The sequence below is a fragment of the Callospermophilus lateralis genome, chromosome X (genome assembly GCF_048772815.1).
Source record: "Callospermophilus lateralis isolate mCalLat2 chromosome X, mCalLat2.hap1, whole genome shotgun sequence".
NCBI classification, from domain to species: domain Eukaryota; kingdom Metazoa; phylum Chordata; class Mammalia; order Rodentia; family Sciuridae; genus Callospermophilus; species Callospermophilus lateralis.
The window spans coordinates 106,981,128-106,990,377 of NC_135325.1; positions in this window are offsets into that span (position 1 = coordinate 106,981,128).

Sequence of the window (9,250 nt, forward strand, 5' to 3'; positions counted from 1 at the left end):
AAGACCACAGAGAAAATTTGGAACCAAAGAGATCTGTCATAGCTATTAATAAGTCAATCCCAAAAGTTTCATTGAGTTCAAATTTAAGTAGACTAAAGATCCCCTGGTCAAAATGCATCTTTGTTGCTCATGGGGTTCTACAATGGAGTGGCAAGGTTGTTGGGCTTATTTGAAGTTATCTCTGCAGAGCTCATCTCCCCCTTCTACCTGCTGGATGGTGACTTCTTCCAGGGCAGGTATTATGTCTTTCATTTATGTCTGTTTCCTCTAAAGTATCTGTATGTTTATTAGTGTCCTTTCTGTCCTTAATAATGTAATAAGAACTGGAGAGACATGAAAAAAAGATAGTCTCTCAGTCTTGTGATGAAAAAGAACTCTAAACCAATAGCTACAATTTAATAAAAAGTGCTCTAGGGCTGGGGAATTGGCTCAAGCGGAAGCGCGCTCGCCTGGCATGCGTGCGGCCCGGGTTCGATCCTCAGCATCACATACAAACAAAGATATTGTGTCCACTGAAAACTAAATAATAATAATAATAATAATAAATATTTAAAAATCTCTAAAAAATGCTCTAATAAAAGTATGCACAGAGTGCTGTTAGAACAGCAATTAGCATAGTAGCATGCACATACAGGGGCTTTATATCCATTTGTTAATTTAATTTACTCTAAGAGAAGGGCTTAGCTTGGTAAGAAGTAGAGAATGAAACAGGCTTTGGGAGTAGAAGAGTGACATAGTCAAAACATAAGATTACTATGGCAAAAAAAAAAGTCCAGAACAGATTAAAATGGTAAAAAAAAATTAGTTGGGAACTTATTGTAAAAGCCCATGCAAAAATTATACAGGAGATTTTAATAAGGAAAGTTATGACAGGGACAGAACAGAGACACCATATTGAAGACACAGTGCATTACTAAAATCACTGAACTTTAGTGAGTGAAGTGCAACACTAAAGGAAAGGGGAATGATGACTAAATTTCATCGCATGATTTATGGGAAAATTGGGGTGTCATTAGGAAATGTAGAAAAGAATCAATGACAGTTTTAAGTGGAATAGAATATTCACAAGTACATTTTAATTTTAAAATGTTTTAATTTCTAACAGTCTAGAGCTCAGGGAGCCAAATGGACATGTGATTCTTAAGCTAAAGAAAGATATCTGGTTTCTAGTTATAAGCTTTGAAAGCCATGAGTACAAAAAAAAATGAAGACATCTACAGAAAGAGTAAAGTTACAGAGATTAGTGAGTGATATATGATGATCACTAGAATCTTTTGCAATTATTCTAGTTCTCATCTACTTCCATATACATGAAAGCATTGCCATATGATTGTTTTAACCAAATAAATGTTATTAAAAGTGACTTATGTCATTTCCAGGCAGAAGCTTATAGAGGAAGTACAGATTTTACTATGCTTCTTTTGTCTTGCCTTAGTAATCATTAAATCATGTGTCAAGTAGCTGGGGCTGGGGCTCAGCAGTAGAGCACTTGCCTGGCATGTGTGAGGCAGTGGGTTCGATTCTCAGCACTGTATATAAATAAATAAATAAATAAAATAAAGGCCTATCAACAACTAAAAAACATTTTTAAATAAAATAAAATAAAGCATGTGCCAAGGAGAATCCCCATTCAGTCTGGGTCCTTGGTGAGCAGAGCCCCATTGCTAATGGATGTGTAGCTTGAGCAAAACATAAACCCATCTTGTTTCAAGCTACTCAAAATGCAGGGGTTGTTTCTTACTATAGAGTAAGCTAGTTTATCATGAATGCTACTGAAAATGTACAAATGCATGCATTTAGAGGATAGAAACCAAAGGAAGCTAACAAGGAAACTGAACTGGGATGGAGCATAGAAGCTGCATTGAAGAGAATGCAGTGGTAAAAAATAAAATCACTGACCCTTAGTGATTTTACTAAAATTTATGGAACTTATAGTAAAAGAATATTCACAGAGGTGAGAGGTGAATCAAGAGAAAATGGATCTTAGAAGATAAAGGAAACATTTCAAGAAGTGATACTGGCAAGTAGTGAAATGAAATGAATGAAAAACTGAGAAAGAACATTGAATTTGGTCATTTAGTAATCTTTTTGGTCAGTAATTTTATTTCAGGTAAGTTCAGTTGTGTCATGGAAAGAGCGGAAGTAAGTTGGGGAGTTAATAGAGGTGTGGAAGTGAAGGTAATTAATGTGGGTAACCATATTTAAAACTTTGGTACAGTCTGTAGAGTTAACTGATTTCATGTCTGTCCAGCAAGGAGAATTATCAGACTTATCAAATGTAACACATTGTTTTGTGATTCAGGAGGATGGAATATAGGGCCTCACACATGGTAGGCATGTGTTTTATCTCTAAATTATACCCCTAGCCCTAGACAGACATATTTGAAGACAATCACTGATATACTGTGATTTAAGAATTCTTTGGACATACCTGTCTCTGAAATTTTAAGGGAATCCCTGACCATTTGTTATATCACAAAAAAAATGCCTTGCATTTGTAAATAATTTAAATTTAATAAGCATGATATAGCAAAGTGTGAGTCTTAGAAATCCAATGAGAAAATTCACATCTTGTGACCAGGAGAGGAAAAGTATAAACTAATCCTTGATCTATATTTTTGCTCTATGCTATAAAACGTTTTAGCAGGCTTAATATTTTATAATGTCTGAGAACATAAGAAAGTGTGTCTTAGTATCTCAAATGAGAAGAGTTATATACTATGATTAGATGTTGAGAGTATGGGTCATCTTGAGTGTGTATCAGATCCCTTCAGTGGGAAAAAAATCACAAACAGTTGTGTCTAGGGAAGAAAAAAGATATGCATCTCTGCAGTTAAATTTATTTTGACAGCTATATAATATTTCATTCTGAGAATACATTGTTGTTTATGTGTCTGCTCTCCATCAAAGGACATTTTATTTGTTTCAGGGTCTTGCTAATATGAACTGTGCTGTTATAAATTTGTTTGTTCATGGTTTCTATAATAAGCATGCAATACCTTTTTCAGCTGGGTTGCCAAGGAGTAGATTATTAACTATGTGAATTGTTGGTTTTCTGGAGGTGTGGTCTGACCCTTTTCCAGAGTCATGGGATAAGTTGACACACACCCTTTAGTAAAGCATTAAAAAAACTTTTGCTTAAGCAGTGCCCTGCCTCTCTTTAGATAAACATGTTTCCTTCTCTCTTTCCATCACTCTTTGCTCACTTGCTTCTTCTGTATTCCCCTGGTCTAACTCTAGACCTGCCTCTTTTTTCTACTGCCTTTTCTGTGCTCTTATATCTGTCTGTCTTTTCTTCCTTCCCATAATTATGACAGCATAGACTCTCATGGTTTTACACACTGAGCCTAATTCAGTTTTTGGTCTGATACAAGAGACCCCTCTACTCTATTGTTGAGTAGGCTGAAATCAAATGTTGCACCAGTGATTTCATTAATTCATGAAACTTCCTATTCCATCATTGTTGAATAACTCTAGTTATCAACACAGAAAATTGGCCCTCCTACTCAGCTGAACTCTACCTTCTTCTAATTTTCTTGCAGTCATAATTCTACCTTCTCATATCACACCAAAAATATTATTCTCTCCTATATCCCAACTTGATATTCATCTTCTTTTCTCTCTGCTTATATTCTTCTATACCTCATTGTCATCTCTCATTTTTATTATGTCAGTGATAACCTTCAACTAAAAATACAATATTAATTGCATGCTTAATATCTTCATTTTCATTAAGTAAATGAATAAGTTGGCCTTAAGTTTTTAAGTTACTTTTTACTTATGTATGACCCCTAACAGATATGTGGGAGTTGTATTAGTTATCCTCAGAAGGTCAAAGCTTTAGATACATGTGCTTGAGAGATACTTGCATACCCATGTTTGTTGTAGCACAGTTAACAAAATAGCCAAGTTATGGAATCAGCCTAGGTATCCATCAACAGATGAAAAATGAAAAAACTGTTGTACATGTACACAATGGAGTTTTATTCAGCCATAAAGAAAAATTAAATAATGGCATTTGCAGGAAAATGGATGGAAGGGGAAAGTAACTAACAGATTCAGAAAGACAAGTGTCATGATGTTTTCCTCTCATTTGTGAAAGTTAGAGGAAAAAAGGAAAAAAATGGGTCTCATGAAAGTAGAAGGGAAACTACTAGGATAGAGGTAGGGAAGTGTGGGGAAAGAGAAGATAAGGGCAAGAGAACTTACTGAGAAGTGAAATTCATCAAACCATATTATATGTATGTACGAATATGCCACAGTGAACTCACTATTCTCTATAAATAATATGCACCAATAAACCTTCATAAAATAATAATTATTCAGTTACATGATAACACAGTTATGCTGGGCAAAGATTGTATGCAATTTTACAGGAAGCAATATCTGAAGATGATACAGAGCTGTTCTTGGCACATCCTTGGCTTCTCTTCATATTCAAATCCCTTAAGTTTCTTGACGTTGGTGACTAGACCTTTAGTTTCTATGGTATCTATTACCTGCTTGGGTCAAGGAGATTTTTTCCATAATTAGCCAATGATCAAGACCTGAAGTCTAACTGGAATCAAATTAATTTGTATTTTATTTTTGTTACCTAGGTAAAGACAGGGGAAATGTTTAGTTTAGGATTTGAGTTAGTTCACCTTGAGTATGATAGCATGTAACATCACCTGAGCCACATAAATGCCTTGACAAGTGTGGAAATTCCTTTGGAGAACTGTGCTTCACCATTAAAACCCTCATCACAGCCATGGAATCAAGTACAGCCACCCAAAGAAAACCGTATAGAAAAATGCCCCTTTTAATACAAATACTCTATAAGGAGGGTATGGTTTTGCCTCTTCAGGTGTGACTGCTATGAGTGACAATATGAGGACTAAAAATGAAGTCTAATTGACAACGAAATTTTCCCTAGCCACGGCTGCGAGAAGATCAAAAGGAATATGCTAGAATAGCATTAATCATGGATTTTCTCCCCTGTGGTGAACTTCTCCTGCATCATTCATCCCTGAACTTTCTCCAGAGCCCTTCTTGAGATTACATTGCATTTTCACATCTTTCTTCTTTTTCTCTTCATAGAAGAGATGATGATTTCCACAAGTGAGGAAAATGATGCAAATGTGATGGAATTCATTCTGGTGGGACTCTCCAGGCAGCCGGCAACTCAGCTCCTCTTCTTTTGAGCTATATTATTCATGTATTCTGTCACCCTGATGGGTAATATTCTCATCATTGCTATTATCCACATTGAATCCTGTCTTCACACCCCCATGTACTTCTTTCTCAAGCAATTATCCCTCTTAGTTATATGCTACTCTACAATCTCCACACCTATGGTTCTTGTAAAATGCCAAAATGATTTTCCCACCATATCCTATAGTGGCTGTTTATTCCAAATGGCCATCTCTTTTTACTTGCATCTGGATGGTGGCAAGGAGTTTGAGCCAGTGCTTTACTAATTGCTATGATTTCTGTCCTAGTCAATCCAATCTAATTTTGTGGCCACAATGCAGTCAATCATTTTATCTGTGAGCACAAAATGATCTTCAAGCTCACTTGCTCTCAGTAGTAGTCAAGGAGATCCTGGTGCTTGCCGGAGGTGCATTAGTACTGTCCTGAACTTTTAGATTCTTTGCACTATCCTTTTTCTGAATTCTATGGCTATCCTGAATATTGACTGCATAGAGGCCACACTCAAGGCTTTTTCTACCTCTGGTTCTCACTAAACTGTGATCATCACTTGCTATGAAAGAGCAATCTTTATATACATGCACCTACACTCTCAATCTTCCCAGGATGAGGATAAGATAATTTCAGTGTTGTATGGAACAGGTAACATCCATGCTGAACCCACTCATTTGCATTCTGAAAATACACTTCTGCCTTGTACATAATTCAGAACCCTATAGCTTATATGACCACAACTCAATAATGCGTTTCTTTTTTTTTTACTTTCTCCTTAATTTCTTTATTTTTATTTTTATTTTTTTCATCTTTCATACATTTGATTCAAGTGAGTTATGCATTTCCATTTTTACCCCAAATACAAATTGCAGAATCATATCAGTTACACATTCACAATGTTTACATAATGCCATATTAGTGACTGTTGTATTCTGCTGACTTTCCTATCCCCTACTATCCCCCCTCCCCTCCCCTCCCATCTTCCCTCTCTACCTCATCTGTTGTTGTTCTGTTCTCTCCCTTCCCCCCGCTTTCCCCTCACAACCTCATATATGTGATTTTGTATAACGATGAGGGTTTCCTTCCGTTTCTATGCAATTTCCCTTCTCTCTCCCTTTCCCTCCCATCACTCGTCTCAGTTTAATGTTAATCTTTTCTTCATGCTCTTTCCCCCTGTTCAGTTCTTAGTTGCTCTCCTTAAATCAAAGAAGACATTTGGCATTTGTTTTTTAAGGATTGGCTAGCTTCACTTAGCATAATCTGCTCTAATGCTATCCATTTCCCTGCAAAAAGAACTCAAAAAATTAAACAATAAGATAATAAATAACCCAATCAACAAATGGGCCAAGGACCTGAACAGACACTTCTCAGAAGAGGACATACAATCAACTAATAAGTACATGAAAAAATGCTCACCATCTCTAGCAGTCAGAGAAATGCAAATCAAAACCACCCTAAGATACCATCTCACTCCAGTAAGATTGGCAGCCATTAGGAAGTCAAACAACAATAAGTGCTGGCGAGGATGTGGGGAAAAGGGTACACTTGTACATTGCTGGTGGGACTGCAAATTGGTGCGGCCAATATGGAAAGCAGTATGGAGATTCCTGGGAAAGTTGGGAATGGAACCACCATTTGACCCAGCTATCGCCCTCCTCGGACTATTCCCTGAGGACCTTAAAAGAGCATACTATAGGGATACTGCCACATCAATGATCATAGCAGCACAATTCACAATAGCTAGACTGTGGAGCCAACCTAGATGCCCTTCAATAGATGAAGGGATGAAAAAAAAATGTGGCATCTATACACAATGGAGTATTATGCAGCACTAAAAAATGACAAAATCATGGAATTTGCAGGGAAATAATGCTTATGATTACAATTAGTGAGAAGTAAACTCATGCACTCGAGAATTATCTGCAAGATCTATATCTGGAGTTTTCTTAAGGACAATTTCCCCCTAGGGTAAAGTGGATGGAATCCAGGGCTCATGCATGCTAGGGAAGCACTCTACTGCAGAGCCATATCCCTAGTCCAAAGATGAAAAGTTTATGAAACCTTTTAAAAATAAGTGATTATCATTTGATGAGATCTGAAATAGATTTCTTTTGGTACCAGGGTACTGAACTCAGGGGCATTCGACCACTGAGCCACATCCCAACCCTATTTTGTATTTTATTTAGAGACAGGGTCTCACTGAGTTGGGTCTCACTTAGTTGCTTAGCAACTCTCTTTTGTTGAGGTTGGCTTTGAACTCACAGTCCTCCTGTCTTAGCCTCCTGTGCTGCTGGGATTATAGGCATGCACCACCACGCCTGGCTGAAATAATTTTTTTGAGAGAGAGAGAGAGAGAGAGAGAGAATTTTTTAAATATTTATTTTTTAGTTTTCGGTGGACACAACATCTTTATTTTATTTTTATGTGGTGCTGAGGATCGAATCCAGCGCCCCATGCATGCCAGGCAAGCGCATTACAGCTTGAGCCACATCCCCAGCCCTGAAATAAATTTTTATCTTTTATTCAATTATGCTTTGTGAACAATTTTGAGGGACCAGAAGACTCTTGACTCATTGAAAGGATGTTGGGTAAAGATCAGTAAAAGTTGAGGAAAAGGAACAGGGGGAGGGAGGAGGGAAGGATAAGGGGGAAGCAATGGGGACTAAGTTAGAGCAAATTATATTCCATGCATTTATAATTATGTCAAAATGAGTCCTAATGTTATGTATAACTAATATGAACCAATTAAAAGTGGTACTTGATTTTGGCATAGATTTTATACAAAATACAATAACACATTCTCTCTCTCTCTCTCTCTCTCTCTCTCTCTCACACACACACACACACACACACACACACACACATACCTTAGACACCCTAAGACTTTAGTTCCTCACCCTCACAAATATCTTCATTGCATAGTGCAAAGAAAGAAACAGGTGATTTGGGGGGGGGGAATAAAAAATCCAGACTCAATGTTCTGCATAAAAAAAAAAAGAGAATGGGACTAGGGTTGTGACTCAGTGGCAGAGTGCTTGCCTCGCACATGTGAGGTACTGGGTTTGATCTTCAGCACCACATAAAAATAAGTAAATAAATAAATAAATAAATAAAGGTATGTGTCCATGTATAACTAAAAACAAAATTTTAAATGAGAATGAACTCCTATACATAGACTAAACATGTTCCTTCAATAGGCCTTATAAATTGCACCTTTCCCAGAAGTGAGAACAACAAAACACTTGTTCTCAACCCCACTATTAACAAATTCCATATACTGTCTCTGAAGCAGCTAGGTATTCATGGTATTTCCTTGATGGAAGAAAAAGATATGGCAAGAAGACATACTCTCTACATAGTCCCTGATATATCACTGATCTTTCTTCTCTCTCCCCTGCCCGTGTGTGTGTGTGTGTGTGTGTGTGTGTGTCTGTTGCTGAAGATTGGACCCAGGACCCCTGTTCTGACATGCTAGGCAAGTACTCTACCACTGAGCTACACCGTCAGCCAACCAATTTATTATGAATATATTTGCTGCAACAAGTTTGTGATTTTACATTCCAGAGCCAGATCAGAATGACTTTTGGATGCGCTACTGCTTTGTTTTGCCACCCTATTACCTCTCTGCCTACATACAGAAATGAAAGTCCATGAAAGCTCTTTTTCTCTTCCAAGAGCTTATATTCTGAAAACGACCAGATGACTGCTAAAAAAAAAAAAAAAAAAAAAAAAAAAACTAAGGGGTATAAGCAATTTAATAAGAGTCTAATACACATAACCTGCTTAATCTAGGCAATTTCTGTGGAACATACTGCCAAATTCAGTTTGTTAAATTTCCTTCCTTCCTAGAGAGTTAGCCTGACCCACCCACAACTGGCTGACTAAAAGTGATACAGATGTGGCATTGAGTTTTGAGGAGGTGGAGATTATATATATATATATCAACAGGGATAGTAAGTGGGTGAGTCAAACAAACATCCATAAGGAAATGGGAAATTTCAGGCACATATAAAGAAATGGCAAACCCAGATGGCCATAAATGAGAATTGATATAAAGATCATCAAA